Here is a 16,376-nt window from a genome sequence, read left to right as displayed (position 1 = left end):
TGGTGGCCCAGCTGTCTATAACTCTTCCAGGGGGACCCAGCACCCTTTTCTTGCCTGTTCAGGCACTGCTTGCTTGTGGACACATGCAGGCAAAACACCTGTACACATGAAATAAAAATAATTTTTAAAAGAATCAATTATATAATCACACATAATAATGACAAAAATAAAATGAAATCTAACACATAGCATTTACAAGAGCCTAAAAAACCCCATCAAATTCATGGGAATAAGTAAGTAAAGATGGGCAAGATCTCTATGCTGAAATTTCTATTACTCTGTAATGAGAGTGACATAAGAAAATGTTCATAGATTGAGTGACTGTAAAAATCTGTGTGGTGAGAGAAAGCTGAGATGAAGTTGATCATGAAGAGTAAGAAAGCTGGGAGAATCATTTTCTGGGGTGTCAAATTGATTGAAAAGCTGTTGTAATGAGGCCAGTGCAGTGCTCACAATTGGATAGACACATGGCCCTACTGAGCGAGGAGCATGCATTTGTTCCTTGCCTCTCTGTTGGGATGGATCTCTATAGCAAAAATCAGATTAACAAGAGAAAAAGATGCACGCTTATAGTGTGTGTTAACACAGTTCACACAGGAGAACCTCAGTGAAGAATGACTCAGAGCTTTGACTTATAGTGCTGGCTTGCACAGGTGGCATCATTGATGAGAACAGCGTGTTTGTAGAGAAACAGAAGGACTGGGACCAGGGTTTTAGGCTTCTGAGGGGAAGTAGAGAAATTGATAGAATTTTCCCTTTGTTTATTGCTTCTTTGTTTCCTTTAGTGAAAAAAAAAATTTTTTTGGTATCTGTTGAAGAGGTACATTTTGGGGCATGGGTCTCATTTCATTTATGCAAATGAAACAAAATTGACAGATATCTTTATGTAATCACCCAATTTACAGTAAATGTAATACTGAAACGTGCTAGACAAAGAATGCATTTCAAACAAATAATACTGGTTTAATTTGATACTCATGGCACATCTCCCTCAAACTATTCAGAAAAATCTATTCTAGTTGCATTGTATACTTACAAACAACAATAAAAATACGGTTTTTTGGAAGGAAATGAGAATTTTTGTATAATTTTAGGCAAACATGTCTTAAATAAGATACACACAGATACACACACACATATATATATATATACACAACCCAACACATGTACACATACACACACTAACTATAAAGGAAAACTTGATAAGATAAAACCTCTGATCAACAAAATACACTATTAAAAGTGAAAAGGCAGGACACACAGAGTAAGAGAAGATATGAAGAAGTTCCAAGAATCAACAAATATTAAATAACTCAGAGGAGCGCAAAAACCTTAAACTTTTTATACAGGGACTGTTCAAGTGGCCAATAAATTTACTAAAAATAAAAGTTATTTTATTGTACTAGTTTTCAGATAAACGCAAATCAAGCCTGCAATGAAATATCTCTGTATACATGCCCACCAGATGGCAAAACTAAAAAGTCAGACAATACTAAGAGTTGCTAAGAACATGGGACAGTTACACTGTCATACTTTGTTGTCCTGATATAATTTCTGCCAGATATCCAAAGAAGCACTGCTGAGTTATACTGATCTAGACCAGGGTCAACTGGGGAAATAATGGTGGCAAAGAGAAATTAATGGAGCCTACAGGGCATTGGTCATGGTCTCTTGCTTGATCTGGATAGTGTGGGGAGTTTATTGTGTAAAAGTTCATCTGTTGTATGTTTATGTTTTGTGCCCTTTCTGTAAATGTCTTTTATTTTTTTTACTCTACAATTTTATTTTAAAAAGTACAGTTCCTTCAGTTCTTAAACCAATGGAATTTAAACATAAAATGAAAGGTTCTCAATTAAACAGGAAGATATTTTTATAATATTGGAACTATGAATTAGGCTGATACAATTAATGTTTCCTTTGAAAAGCAAAATTAAAATAGTAATAAAACCAACATAAATGTCAGCCTGAAAATATTAGTAAAATACTAATATACTATATACTGCCAGTTGGTTCATCATATATTAGAAGATTGATGGTACCCAGTGCTTTGGTTTATATGTGAGATGTCCACCATCAGCTCATCTATTTGAACAGTCAGTCCCTGGCTGGTGATGCTACATAGGAATGTTGTAGGAACGTCAGGATGAGGAGCACTGAAGAAGTTGGTTACTACTATGGGGGGTCTGGAGGCTTTACAGCCTAGTCTCACTACCTGTCTGCCCTCTGCTTCTGACTATGACTGCCGTGTAATCAGCTGCTCCATCCTCCTGCTGTCATGCTTTTCTTTCTATGACAGACTGCGTCCCCTCAGACTGTAAGCCAAAATAAATCTTTCTGAACTCAAATTGCTTCCTGTTAAGTATTTTATCATAGTAACAAGAAATATATTCAGTACAGGTCCAAGAAATGGGACTGATGCTTGATCATTTAGGCTTTTGAACAGTATTGGGACTGTGAAAGACTATGCGAACTTAAATGTTTGGATTGGATGCATGTTGTGTTATGAGATGGCTGGGGCTCTGTGGTGCTCAGGGCCAGAATGTTGTGTTTTAGATGTGAAATGTCCTCCACAGGCTTATGTGGGGATGTTTTGGAAGGCTGCACAACCTTTGTGATATGGGACCTTGCTGGAGGAAGTGATTCACCGGAGGTGGGCCTTGAGGCTACATAGCCCATCTCTACTTCCTGTCCACTGTCTGCTTCTTGACTTCAGAGACAATGTGATTAGCTGCCTCATGCTCCCATTTCAGTCACCATGATGGCTTGCATCCCCTACAAAATGAAACCTTCCTGTCTTCTGTTGATTTGTTTTGGCAGAAGGGTGTTCTAATGTCCCGTTTGCACTGCTCAGCTTTCTATTACTGTAATGAATACCTGAGCCCACCAGCCTGTGGAGAGGAAAGGGTTATCTTGGCTTACAGTTTTGAAGATTTTGGTCCATGATTATTTTGCTCTGTTGCTTTTGGGCATGTGGTGAAGCAGCTTATCATGATGAGTGTGACAGAGCTTCATGGCTCGAAATCAGAGGGGTGGGGCTCATGCTTGATGACTTCTAGGGACCTTTCAATAGACCTCATTTTCTAATGGTTCCACTGTCTTTTATTAGTGTTACTCCAGGAACTCAGACTATAAGTGCTAGATCCTTGGAAGATATTCAAGATCCAAACAATAATGTTGGAAATTTTTGTTTCTATAGCATTTGCCAGAACTTGGCAACACCCTTTAGAAATTTAAATATGCATTCTGTTTGACCTAACAATCCTAAATTTACTCTAATTTTACTTCAGGAAACATTTGCACATGTATTTATATACACAAACACATGTGTTCATATATTTTCACTTATGTATATCAAAATATCCATTACATCATTTGTGTGGTAATAAAATTGGCTATATTGTAAGCTAAGCAGTGGTGTTGCATGTCCTTGGTCCCAGCTCTGGGGAGGCAGAGGCAGAAAATCTCTGAGTTTGAGGCCAGCCTGGTCTACAGAGCAAGTTTCAGGACAGCCAGGGCAACACAGAGAAACTCTGTCTCGAAAAACAACAACAACAAAACAGTGATTGTGTGATTTGTTAGATTAGGTCTAGCCCATCTAAACTGTCCCATGTGGAAAGTTGACAGTTGATCTGTCTAACTCATAAATTCAGAGGCTCAGGTGAACATTTATGTAGTGTGATCCCAGTTAAAGAATTATGTATTTATTAGGAAATTTTGGGATACTACATACCTATAACTATCATCAATAGATCAATGGTATGATTAAGAAAAATTCTACTTTCAAAGTTACATGTTTGAATTTTTTTGCAATGATATAGTAGAAAACCAATGCAAATTAAATGAAAACAAAATAAAAAATATTTCCACAAAAATCATCTTATATAATTAAAAATTTTTACATTTTCTGTATTAAAACCTGATGACAGAGTTTCTGTTCTGCCTGGTCCCACCATGCTTCAGTCCCAAATAAGCACACAGAGGCTTATATTAATTATAAACTCTATGGCCAGTGACTCAGGCTTCTTATTGGCTAGATCTCCCTTAGTTATTAGCACATTTCTATTAATCTATGTATTGCCACGAAGCTGTGGCTTACCCATAATGCTCTGGCATGTTGCTCCTTCAGCAGCTACATGGCCTCTCTCTGGTGGTTCTTCTCTGCCTTCCTCTTCCTCACATTCTCCTAGTCTGGTAGCCCTGCCTTTACTTCCAGCTTGGCTACTGGCCAATCAGCATGTATTCATCAACCAATAAGAGAAACATTCACAGCATGCAGAAGGACCTCCCCCATCAAAAACCAGTAGAAACTATACCAAAATGTCAGGCTGTCTGTGGTGGTTTGATGAAAAATATCCTCCATAGACTCAGGTATTGGGCTCTTGGTCCCTGGTTAGTGGAGCTGCTTGGGGAGCACAGCCTTTAGGAGGTTCTGGAAGAAGTACATTACTGAGGGCAGGTGTTGGGAGTTCATCACTCCACCTCCATTCTAGTTCACCCTCTTGGCTTTATGTTTGTGGTTGGAAATGTGCCCTCTCAGCTTCCTGCTTAGGTCACCTGTTGTTATGCCTCCTCTGCTATTATAGACTCATTCCCTGGAACAATTAAGGCAAAATAAACTTCCTTAATTCCCTTTTGGTCATGTTGTTTTATCACAGCAACAAAAAGTAACTATAACACCAGATATCTCTTGGGTCATTACTGATGATTTCATTTATTTATTTATTTATTTATTTATTTATTTATTTATTTATTTCACTGTCTCACCAGGCAGTCATGCCTGTCATTCAAACTGCCATTCTCCTGCCTCAGTGTCCCAAGTTCTGGGACCACAGGTGTGTATTCCAGGACTCACATGACTGATATCCACTGTGTATTCTTTTTTCTTGCTATGTTTTTATGATATGTGTGCATTGATTTAATCACCAGATGATGCTAAACCAGGACTCTTTAATTTTGTCTGTGTTTTACCAACTCTACAATAAGGACCGAATCCCTAATGGAGGTGTGCCTTTTTCTTGCTTCTTGCCTGCCTGATTTCATCTCCTGCTCATCTGCATGTACCTGCATTTCATTTTTATATAGAATTCAAATGCTTTCCCACTGTAAATAACTTAAACAATATGGAGCATGTGGAAGAAAAAAACTCATGGAAATCCCAATTTAAATTTGAAATATTTATTTATAATCAAAGTATCACCATGTAGCCTTGGTTGGCCTGGAACTGGCTATGTAGACCAGGCTGGCCCTGAACTCAGAGAGATCTGCCTATCTCCTGAGTATTAGGACTATAGGAATGTACCACCATGCCTAGCTTTAATTTTTTAAAAAATTTGTTATTACTGTGTATGTATAGATTGTGTTGTGGGACACATAAGAGCAACACCATTAATATTTAGGTCAGAATATGTAGCTTTTGGGGTTCTAACTCAGGTAGTCACCCTTGTGCTACAAGCACTTTCACTCCCTGAGCCATCATGTTGGCTCAAGATTGGAACCAGAAATTCCAATCTTTTCTCAGAAATTCTCTCTCTCTCTCTTGCTCTCCTTCCTTCCTCCCTCCCCCGCCCAGGCACACACACATCCAAACACAGGTATTTAAAAACACAATTGGAGGCTCACCCCTACATCTCAGCACCTTATGTGACTTGCTGTTTGAATAGCTGTCTCACCCAACATGACGAGTCCAAAGCCCCTTTGCCCTTTCTTTCAGGCTCCATGCAACAAGCAATTTAGCATCTCGTTATTGGATATTTTTCCTAGGGATGCCAGATGGAAATGGTTCAAAAGGGACAAAACATGACAGGAAAACACATGCAGCCATACCCGCAGAGGTGGCCCAGGGAAGATGGAGAACAAAGCCAATGCTCTTTTCAGTTACTCTCTGGGCTTTTTCACTCCTGTTTCCTTTCATTGTGCCTTCTCACCTCCAGGCAGCTAGTGCATTCCACGTCTCACTATCTCAGGGACCAACTGACAGCAGAATTCAGAAATCAATGATTAGCATTAGATTCCCATGACCTGGTCCTTATGGGGACACCCAAAGGACTCAATGTACAGGCACAATAGGATGCCTGCAGAGTAAGAGCTTGCCTCCTCTGGGGTATAAACCCCTTCCCAATGGGATGATGATGTCTTTGATGAGGAGAGAAGCTCATTAGGGGGAAAGGAAGAGGCACTGCTTTTTGTGATCTCTGAGGAGGCAGCCCATGCCTTGTGTCTAGACTGCCTCATGGATCATGACTGTGCAAACCCCTGGTAGGTCTGAAAAGCCAGAGAGCAGAACAACCAGGGTATCTCTGTTTAGGTAAAGTCCAGAAACCATGACATTTACTACCAAGAAATGGCCTGGATTTAGACTTTGCTTTGGGTTGATGGACCTGGAGGAAAGGTGTTCATTTGCATAGTATTCATCTCTGTCAGGGAGGACTGAATGATGCCTGGGATGGTGTCTTAGTTAGGGTTTCTGTTGCTGTAAAGAGACACCATGGCCACAACAACTCTTACAAAGGAAAACATTAAATTGGGGTTGCTTATGGTTTCAGAGGTTTAGTCCATTGTTGTCATGGTGAAGTGCATTGCAGCATATAGGCAGACATGGTGCTGGAGAAGGAGCTGAGAGTTCCATGTCTTGATCTGCTGGCAGCAGGAGGCAAACTGTCACACTGTGTGTGGCTTGAGCATGTATGAGACCTTCAAGCCTGCCTCTACTGTGACACACTTCCTCCAACAAGGCCACACCTACTCCAACAAGGCCTCACTTCCCTATGGGCCAAGCAGTCAAACACATGGGGGCTATTCCTATTCAAACCACCACAGATGGAAAGGCATCAGTAAGGCTCTGTGCCACACATACCCAAGTTCCAGCCCTGAGCAGTGCCCTACTCCACGGAGAATCCAGGTTTGGCTTCCTCTTTTGCTTTGATGGTGGTGCAGGCTAGAATTCTCTGTGATTGGCCATGAGCTCTGGGGATTTCATCCAGAGATCCCCATAGCACAGACCCACAGAGGCAGGCTTACTTTCTCCCAGGCTTATGTCTTGTGTGGTCTCCAGTAGCAGCAGCAGCAGCAGCAGCAGCAGCAGCAGCAGCAGCAGTATGGACCTTTGCAGAGAGACACAGGCCTGGTGGTCACAGATATGTAACTTTTTACCATTTCTTGGCCATATTATGCAAGCAGGGTAAGGGAAAATCCAGACCTTTCTGGACAGGACCTATTGGGAATCCAGCCAGCAATGTGGTTAGTTCATGTTGAATAAATAAGAACTCAAATTAAAGCCAATAGAAAACCTTTTTTTCCAATGTACTAAACTTGAGACACACTGCCTTAATTCAAGGGTTGGTTAGGTAGTTTCCAGACTTAAATTATAAATTCTAATGATTTTGAGTGAGTTTGGGAAATCATCTGGAAACAACAGCATCATCAGTGCCTAGGGATGTCATTGAAGTTGGTTACACTAACACAAACTGGAGGAAATGTGAGGGCAGGGTGGCATCATTGGACCTGGAATGGAGGAAACCCTTTCTGCATGACTGTACTAGGGCTTCTGCCAAGCTCAGGAGGGGGAATGGATGGGATGGGTTAATAAGGTAGATAGTGTATCTACTTGTGAACTCTTTTAGCAATTAGTTTTAGACAATTTTCATTGATATGGGTTCTTGTATATTGACACATATGCAAAATTGTTTTGTCATTCCTGTCTAAGATAATTTGTATATTGATACAAATTCAAAGTTTTATTTGTCTTATTGTGTGCATTCCTATTTCTGTTTACAAGTTCTTGTACACAAATATAAAATTGTTTTTGTCATACTGTATTATGTTTCTACTTCTGCTTAAGATATTTTGTATGTGATGCAAATTAAGGATATTTTTGTCATATTTCACTATACATTTCTACTTCTGATAAAGATATTTTTATATATTTTTACAATTTCAAGATCATTGTCCTCGTGCTGCACATCTATTTAAAGACTATTTTTATGTGAAGCTTTAGTCTTTAAACTATATAGGTTATTAATAATTATAGGTTAATAGTCACCCATGTTTGTCATAATTATAGTTATGTTAGCTAGGTTATCTAGATACACAGAGATATACTTTGCATAGATAGGTAATCTTCAAACACTTCAAAGACCTACAGAATATGACATTTAAATGTTTTAAATTTAGAATTCTGTTGACATAAGACACAACTGCTCCTGGCAGCACCTATCTACTCCTGAGAGAATGTTGGGTATCAGAGACACTCCATATGGAACTTGCTTTCTTCTTGACAAAACTGGCCTATTGGTTAAAGAACTGCCCTTGCCTTAACAGCTGACAGTAAGTACGCTATCCAAGCAGGTTACAAAGAAAAACGACTGCCAAACTTTGCCACGACAAGGTAGGACAGTCTTTTGAATTGTCATGCTTCTGAAAATGGTCTGTCAGATAGATATTCCAGGCCTATAACTGAAGTTGGTTGCCCCAACATTGTAGAGAGACTTTGGGTAACTGTTCAGGTAGCCAAATGTTTCTGTTATTTCTTGCATCTTTTGGAAGTCACTTGCTTACACTTCCTGCTTACTCAAGTAATATTATTTTCTTTCTTAGGTGTTTCATGGGGTTGAAGACTGTATAGTCATGGTTACTATCCTCTCAAATCTTAGCTAAGGTATTTTAGGTACAAGACTTAGACTCCTAGGATAGGACAGCTATTGGAATAATCTGTCTTTTGCCAATTACCTGTAGCCTGGACATTTAGTATGTGTTTCTTGCTTGATATTCTTGTTAGTTGTAGTTCCATTTTTGTGTATGTTATTACCCTTTCTTTCTTGTGAACAATACTTGATAATTGTTCTTATTGTAAATAGTTTTATGATAGGATTAGAACCTTCTTATTTAGACAAAAAGGGGGAGTATTGTGGGAATTCATTCTGCCAGTAGATTTTGGGTACCAGCCTTAGGATATGGCTTCCTGTTTGTGGATGTGATCTCTTATAAGGAATGAGGAGGAGTTGCTTGCTGTCTCATCTGTTGGTCGGAGACTGAATTGCTGCTTCCATGGACCCTAGGGAGAACAGAAGACTATGATGGTTCCCTACCTTGTGTTATTTGTGAGTGTTTCCTAATAAATCTTTGATATCCTTTTATTTGGGCTCGCATATTTTTGCCAATAAAGGTTTCTGGTTAACCCTGCTCAACTGGTACTTGGCTGACCCACCATCATTTCAGACTGTGGTGACCTTGGAGCAATTTCTAGTTATTACACCCCTTTCCTGCCTCTTTCCTCTGTCTTTGTGCAGGATCCCTGACACCCTGTTACTCCCTTTGCTCTGCTCCATCCCTGAACTCTCCACCTTTACCATTGGTCCCTGCCTGTGGTCTGTGCATTCTTAATTTTATGGGGTGCCTTTTTCTTTTCTCAATCTGTCTTCTAGCTGGGGAGGAGAAAGGACCTACTACTCTTCAGAAATGCTGGGTTTCTTTGGTGAAAGAGTACTGGCTTCTCAGTAGCGCCAAAGTGAAGATCCTTCTCTGCTGAAACAAACAAAATTCTTTTGTCTGTGGGGTTTCCTGTTTTCTTCCCTGAAAGCCACCCATCTCAGACACAGGCATCATACCAGTGGACATGGAATCATTTCATGAACTGGGCACATCTTCCTGTGTGGTGCTGGAAGCTGGGGAAAAAGCTGTTTAGTATATATTTCTCATCAAAGCATGTATTTCTCATCTGACCTATTGCCATATGTGACTTGAGAAATGTGGTGGCTGTAAAATTCATCTGACATTTAAAGATTGGCCAGCTTTGCAAATGTGACTTGTTTCTGGTTAGCTGCTTTTGACAATCACATCAAAATGTGCCATTTTTTGTCCTTCCTCGCTGCTAGGATGCCTTTCAGTGGAGAATCCCTTTCCTGTAAGTGGAAGGCTGCTATTGGTATAGATGATTTAATGAAATTGGACATAGTTTTTATTTTTTTGAGGTGTGGGGGATTGAGCCAGTGATGGGGAATGGTCTTCTGTGTATATGTTTGTCTTATTGGTTGATGAATAATGCACTGTTGGCAAATAGGGAAGCAAGATAGGTGGGACTAGGAGAGATGGAGGATTCTGAGAAACGGAGTTACAGTCAGTCACCAAGTAGGACACGAGAGGAGTAAGGGATCTGTACCCTTTCTCCAGTAAGAGAAGACCATGTGGAAATACTCAGATTAGCAGTTATGGGTTAGTAATTAAGTTAGAGCTAGCCAACAAGAAACCATAGCAAATGGCCAACAGTTTCATAATTAATATAGCATCCTACATGTTCATTTGGGACTGATGCGGCTCTGGAACCAGGCTGGCGGGAAGAGTTATCGTACCAGCCCAGGGTCTTGAGTGCACCAACTGAGCTCTCTGCCACTGCACCAGAGCTCCCTCTCTCTTATGATGGTTTCACTATGTATCCTCATCTGGCCTTGATTTCCCCAACCTCTTTGCTTTTAATGCCTCAGTGCTGACATTAAAAGTGTGGAGCACCACATTCTAACAAAAAACAAAAACAAACAAAAAACAAAAACAAACCCACCGTTTTTGTTTCATTTTTGAGAACAGGGGGTCTCTTGTAGCCTAGGTTGGCCTCAGATTCTTTTTCTTTTTCTTTTCTTTTCTTTCTTTCTTTCTTTTTTTTTTTTTTGGTTTCTCGAGGCAGCATTTCTCTGTATCGTTTTGGAGCCTGTCCTGGAACTTGCCCTGTAGTCCAGGCTGGCCACAAACTCACAGAGATCTGCCTCTGCCTCTCGAGTGCTGGGATTAAAGGTGTACACCACCAATGCCTGGTGGCCTCAGGTTCTTTGTGTAGCTAAAGATGACTATGACCTTATAATCCTCCTGCTTCTGCCTCCCAAGTGCTGATATTACAGGCATGTAATGCTACACCCAGAAAAATACTAAAGTATTAATAGTATTTTACCTCTTAAAATTTTCCTCTGACTTTACCTTATCCTGAATTAATTTATTGCTGGGATTGTTATAACAGGAATAATAAAGAACAGCCAGGGTTCCTCCTGAAGTTTTATTTATTTATTTATTTTACTCTGTAGTAGAAATAACAAGATTACACTTAAAAGAGTTGAGTTCTAGGCCTCTTTGAAGCTCAGGATATGGAAATCGTATTTCTGAAGCCCTGAAGCAAATGTATTGAATTATGCCCACAAGCCTAGATGCTGAAGTCTTACTCCCCAGGATCTCAGAGTGGGACCTTATTAGGAGATGAAGGTCTTTGCATGGTAATCATGTTAAGTAAAGTTCATTAGTCTGAGCTTCAGTCAAGGAGAACTGGTATGTTTTGATGACGAAGTTTCTGTTCTGCCTGGTCCTGCAGCCATTTAGCCCCAAATAAACACACAGAGGCTTATATTAATTATAAACTGTTGGCTCAGGTTTCTTATTGGCTAGCTCTCTCTTAATTATTAACCCATTTCTATTAAACTATGTGTTGCCATGAGGCTGTGGCTTACCCGTAATGCTCCAGCATGTTACTCCTTCAGCATCTCTCTGCCTTCCTCTTTGTCACATTCTCCTAGTCTGGTAGCCCCACCTATACTTCCTGCCTGAATAATGACCAATCAGCATTTATTCGCCAGCCAATAAGAGAAACATATATCCAGGGCATAAGTTCTTAGAAAAAAAAATGGAATTTGGACACACCTCCTCAAAGGGAAGTGCTATACAGGAATATAGGGACATACTGATATGTGTTAATGGAGATATAGTAAACATTCCACTTCAAAGTGGTAGAGGGAATACATTCATTTGCCTGTAGGAAAAGAGTGACTGCTCTATGGCAGTTCTGAAAACAGGAGGTGCTGCCTTGGAGACATTGATTAGATTCCCACAAGGTGGAGATTAAATGGGTGTTCAGCTTTTTCCACGGTGTAATGTACAATAGAAGTCAGCTAGAACTCAATAGAGAATGGTCTGAGGTGGGGAACTTCAGAGAAGCTCCAAGCTTGGAATACACACACAGAGGATGAAGGAGTCAGCCTGGAGGCAGTGTGTGAGTAATGAAGTAGAAAGATGCCCTTGGGACAGCTTGGCTGTGAAGCTCCTTCCTTTCTAAGAACTGTGAAGAGCAATTTGAATTCTAAGAAATCTTCTCTGAACTTGTGAAAGACTTGCTAAGGGGTAGCCCAAGGAATGCAGCTGGGGCCAGGGAGCAATGCAATATTGGAAGACTCAGCAGATAAAAAGAATTCCTGGGGGAGAGCCAGAGGGTAAAGACAAAAGCCATCTAAGTTGGCTCAGAATCGAAGGGAAGTACATTGAAGTGCTTTTTCCCTTTGATGGTGCTGTGAACTCCAAATCTACCTCCTGCTCCCACTGTTATACACTAAAATAAAAAAGACTCTTTCATGTAGCCTAGGAGTCTTTACCAATAAATATAAATCATCAACCAAGACTGCCAGGTATCTGAGGGAAATTGGTATCAGGAAGAACAAAGACCTACAAATGGGAGGTCACTTGAGGAGATGTGGGGCAATCAAAAGCAATTCTGAGATTTAAGCACAGATAAAACAACAACTACTATAATAAAATATGAAACAACTACTGGAAATTAAAAATGATTGTTAGAAATTTTTAAATGCACTAACATGTCAGAGTAACAGGAAGGACACTAATAAATTCCAAATACATAAACAAGAAGATAAAGCTTGGAAAAGTCTTTCAGAACTTAGCATAACAATGTAATAAGTTCAGGGCTGGAGAGATGGCTCAGCACTGAAGAGCACTGACTGTACTTCCAGAGGACCTGGGTTCAGTTTCCAGCACCACATTGTAGCTCACAACCGGTATCCTTTTTTTTGGCCTCAGCCAGCACTACACATGTGTGGTGTACAGATGTGCACAAAGACAAATCCATATACATTAACTGAAATTTTTAAAAATGTGACAAGTGTAAAAGAGATATTAAAAGACAATATAGTTTGACAGGTCTACTGTCCATATAATAGGTATAAAGGAAGCAAAGAAACAATGCAATAGACTCTTGTTGAGCTAAAGAAAGATATCAATTGAAAAGCAGAAAATGAAATCTAAATCAAACATATTCTGATGAATTTCAGTATTTTTGGAAATATAGGTAAACATAAAATCTGTCATCAAGAGAAGAATGCATTCTTTATTAGGAAATAGGAAATAGATTTACATATGGATGCTGTAATCAATGGCAGTGTATAATAGTAACAATGAAAAGATGCTTTTAAGATCTAAAGGAAAGGATATGAATAATTTTATACCCAGCTGTACTAATTAGGACTCTTTCAGTTTTAAGGAGCATAGGTCTTGAAGTGGCTCCAACAAGAAGGAACTGTGTTGTATCTCATCATATGAAATTCAGATTTGAAAATCACTAGCATTGATGATTTTTGCATTGGTATATGGTGTCATCTTAAAGTTATTGACCTTGCTCATAGAGTAGCTCTCTCTGATGACAAGATACCCATAGTAGTTCCAGGCAGTCCATCTGGAAACAACAGTTTTACAATGAAGATAGAAATACTTGCTATTCAGAAGTCTATGAAGATTTTTCTTTTGTGTTTTCTAACCAAGATTTTGGAACATGTTTATTTTTAACCAATAAAAACCCATCTTCTTATGGATGCATAAAGAATGAGGGAGACCTGTCTAAAAAGCATCCCACTGTGAGAAGTATGTGGGTAAGAAGAGACAGATATTCATCCAACAGTGCTTGCTGCACAAGCCTCATCAACAGTTAAAAAAGAGACTAACACATTTCAAGCATGCAAGGATGTTGGATATTTACTTACATGTAGATTTTCCAGAATACAGCAGTTACTGAATGATATTCTTCATCCAGCCAATTACCCAGTAGAACAATGAAAAGAAATCCCAGAAAGCTACTCTGGAGCAGATTTGGAAAGCAATTAGTAGTAATTAGAAGTTTCTCTTTCTCTCACCCTCTCTTGCTATTTTTCCCCTTCCCCTCTCTCTTCACCTCCTGAATGCTGGAGTTACAGGCTGGAATTACCACACCCAATTTAAAGAGTGTTTTCAAGGAGAACAGATTTCTTTATAGGAACTACATAACCAGGAACTCTTGGATTTATGACATGGTGTCTGTAGATACCACTACTATACTCATTTTTCACTTCCCTGGAGTTCTGCAAAAAGTGCAAAGTCATACTCCCACTGTGAAGGAAGCAGAAATGTGCCTTGGTGCCCATAGTTCATGGAGGGAGGAGTAAGAGTTCTATCACTCTAGATGCTAGGAACATTGTTATTTGAGTTTTGTCTTGTTAATTGTATTTTCAGTGGTATTTACCAGTTTTGAGTCTTTAGAATCTATTGAAAGACAATGCATAAGACATATTGTTACTGAGTATAATGTACATTTATTTATCAACCCTGTTTGGAGTGTAGAACATGAAATGGAAGGATTCTAAGTGAGCATTCTTTAGTGGGAGTTAGTGTTTTCTAATGGATAGCATAAGACGTAGAGATGTGAACTGCATTAAGTTATGAAGGAAACTGAAGAACCAGAGAAAAGCATCCTGCTACTTTGGGGATAAAGGACTGTTAGTGCATGGAGTGGGCACAAGACATAGTCTACTTTTAGTGCTAGCTTTTTGTTTGCTTTGCCTTTAAAAGGTGCACATGAAATGTATTAAATAGGAAAGCCCAGTGGAAGGACTGCATTCCCAGTGGGTGGAATACAGCTCATTTCCACTGTGTTCACAGCTTGCTGCATTATTGCCTCCTCACTTTACTCTTGACCCCACTATGAAGATAGTACCTTCTGATAGAAATCTCCTCCACAGGGAGATTTGTCCAGAGTTGACAAAGGTCATTCTTATCCCTGAATGTCGTCCACAAATGGCCTTGAAATATCTTCAGTGACAGAGTCACTCCTTTCAAAATCTGTGGCTCCGCCATTTCCTCCATTCAGCTGAACATACTCTAAATGAAATGCCTGGATGTTATATCCAAACCATGTTTCCCCAAACCAAGCCAAGTCAAGCCACACACACCACACCATACCACACCATATCACACCACACCACAACACACTCAACATGTACTCCCTATCTTCTGAACTGCACCCAACAAAGTGACTGAAGGGATGGCTTAGTGGTTAAGTGCACTTGCTGCTCTTCCAGAGGACCTAAGCTCAATTCCCAGCACTCACATGACAATTTACAACTCTCTTTAGCTTCACTTTCAGGGGATCTGACACTCTCTTCTGGCTTTTGCAAGCATCAGGCATGCACACAGTGCATGGACATACATGCAGACAAAACACAAACACGTATTATAAATACAATAATATATTATAAATACAAAATATAAATAAAATAAAAATTCCTCTAAATATGGAAATGTGCTTGTACTTGGAGGGAGCTGTGTTGACTGAATGGCGAAGAGCTAGCACGCTCATGCTTTGCCTCATAGTCACTAAAGGGGATGGACTTTTGGAGGAAAATGGCATACGGAATCCTTCAGCCTTGAAAAGTCCTCTCTCTTCCTTTCCCCATCTCTTTCATTGTGCTTATTACTCCATAACGCCTTACCACCCCCACCATGTGAGCAGAAAATACAGTACACATAGAAAGCTCATCACTCCAGAGCATGGAAAATCTGCAATTCTGCTGTGCTCCTTTGTGACTGTGTGATTTGGTAAAGTGCGTATCCTCCCTCTCTGAATCCTGCTCTCTTCTGAATGGGATAGAATAATAACGCCAGCTGTGTAGTCATTCTTAAAGTGTTATCTTTGGTCTCCTGGTGGTAGTGGGGTTACTCATTCATGACAGCCATGAGGTCAAAATGCTTTCACAATTATATCAAGTCATCTTTAGATGTTTTCTGTTTTCTTCACATTATACATATACAATGGAGTTGTCTCCAGGCTATAAGATCTATGATACTGCAGCAGATTTTATATCACTGAAACCCAAGACCTCAGCTTAGGAGCTGAATGAATATCTTTGGTGCATGTGTGTGGCACACCAGTGACCTCCATCCCCTGGTGGAAGGGGCATCTCTCACTAATTAATTTACTGTGTGAGCATATGGACAGTATGGGTGGAGGAACCTGGGCCTTCCCCTCCTGGGTTGCAGACTTGTAGGGTTCTAGAGTAAAACTCCAGGGGTTCCTCTGACTGCTCCATGAAGATGGTTCATGGATCTGGAGTCTTTATGATGCATGGGCCCTATTGGATGGGTAGGATCAGCAGAAAGAAGTGGCCAGGGCTGGTATATGTATTTTATTTGTGTATGCAATATAGCAGCAGGAGCTTGTGTGTGCACATGTGTGCATGATGTAGAGGCTAGAAGTCAAGGTTGAGTGTTTTCATCAATTGCGCTCAACTTTATTTTTTGGGATTGGGCCTCTAGGG

At 40.0% G+C, this 16,376-nt stretch overlaps 1 protein-coding gene across 2 annotated transcripts in view; it reads left to right on the top strand.

The window, feature by feature from the left end:
* The window catches only part of Hivep3 (HIVEP zinc finger 3), a 411,053-nt gene that overhangs the window by 12,888 nt on the left and 381,789 nt on the right, over window positions 1–16,376 (top strand). The gene's annotated exons all lie outside the window — the stretch shown is intronic.

The sequence above is a fragment of the Mesocricetus auratus genome, unplaced genomic scaffold, assembly GCF_017639785.1.
Source record: "Mesocricetus auratus isolate SY011 unplaced genomic scaffold, BCM_Maur_2.0 Super-Scaffold_100014, whole genome shotgun sequence".
Taxonomy (NCBI): domain Eukaryota; kingdom Metazoa; phylum Chordata; class Mammalia; order Rodentia; family Cricetidae; genus Mesocricetus; species Mesocricetus auratus.
Note: the sequence above shows the minus strand (reverse complement) of the source record. Positions and strands in the feature narration are given on the sequence as shown.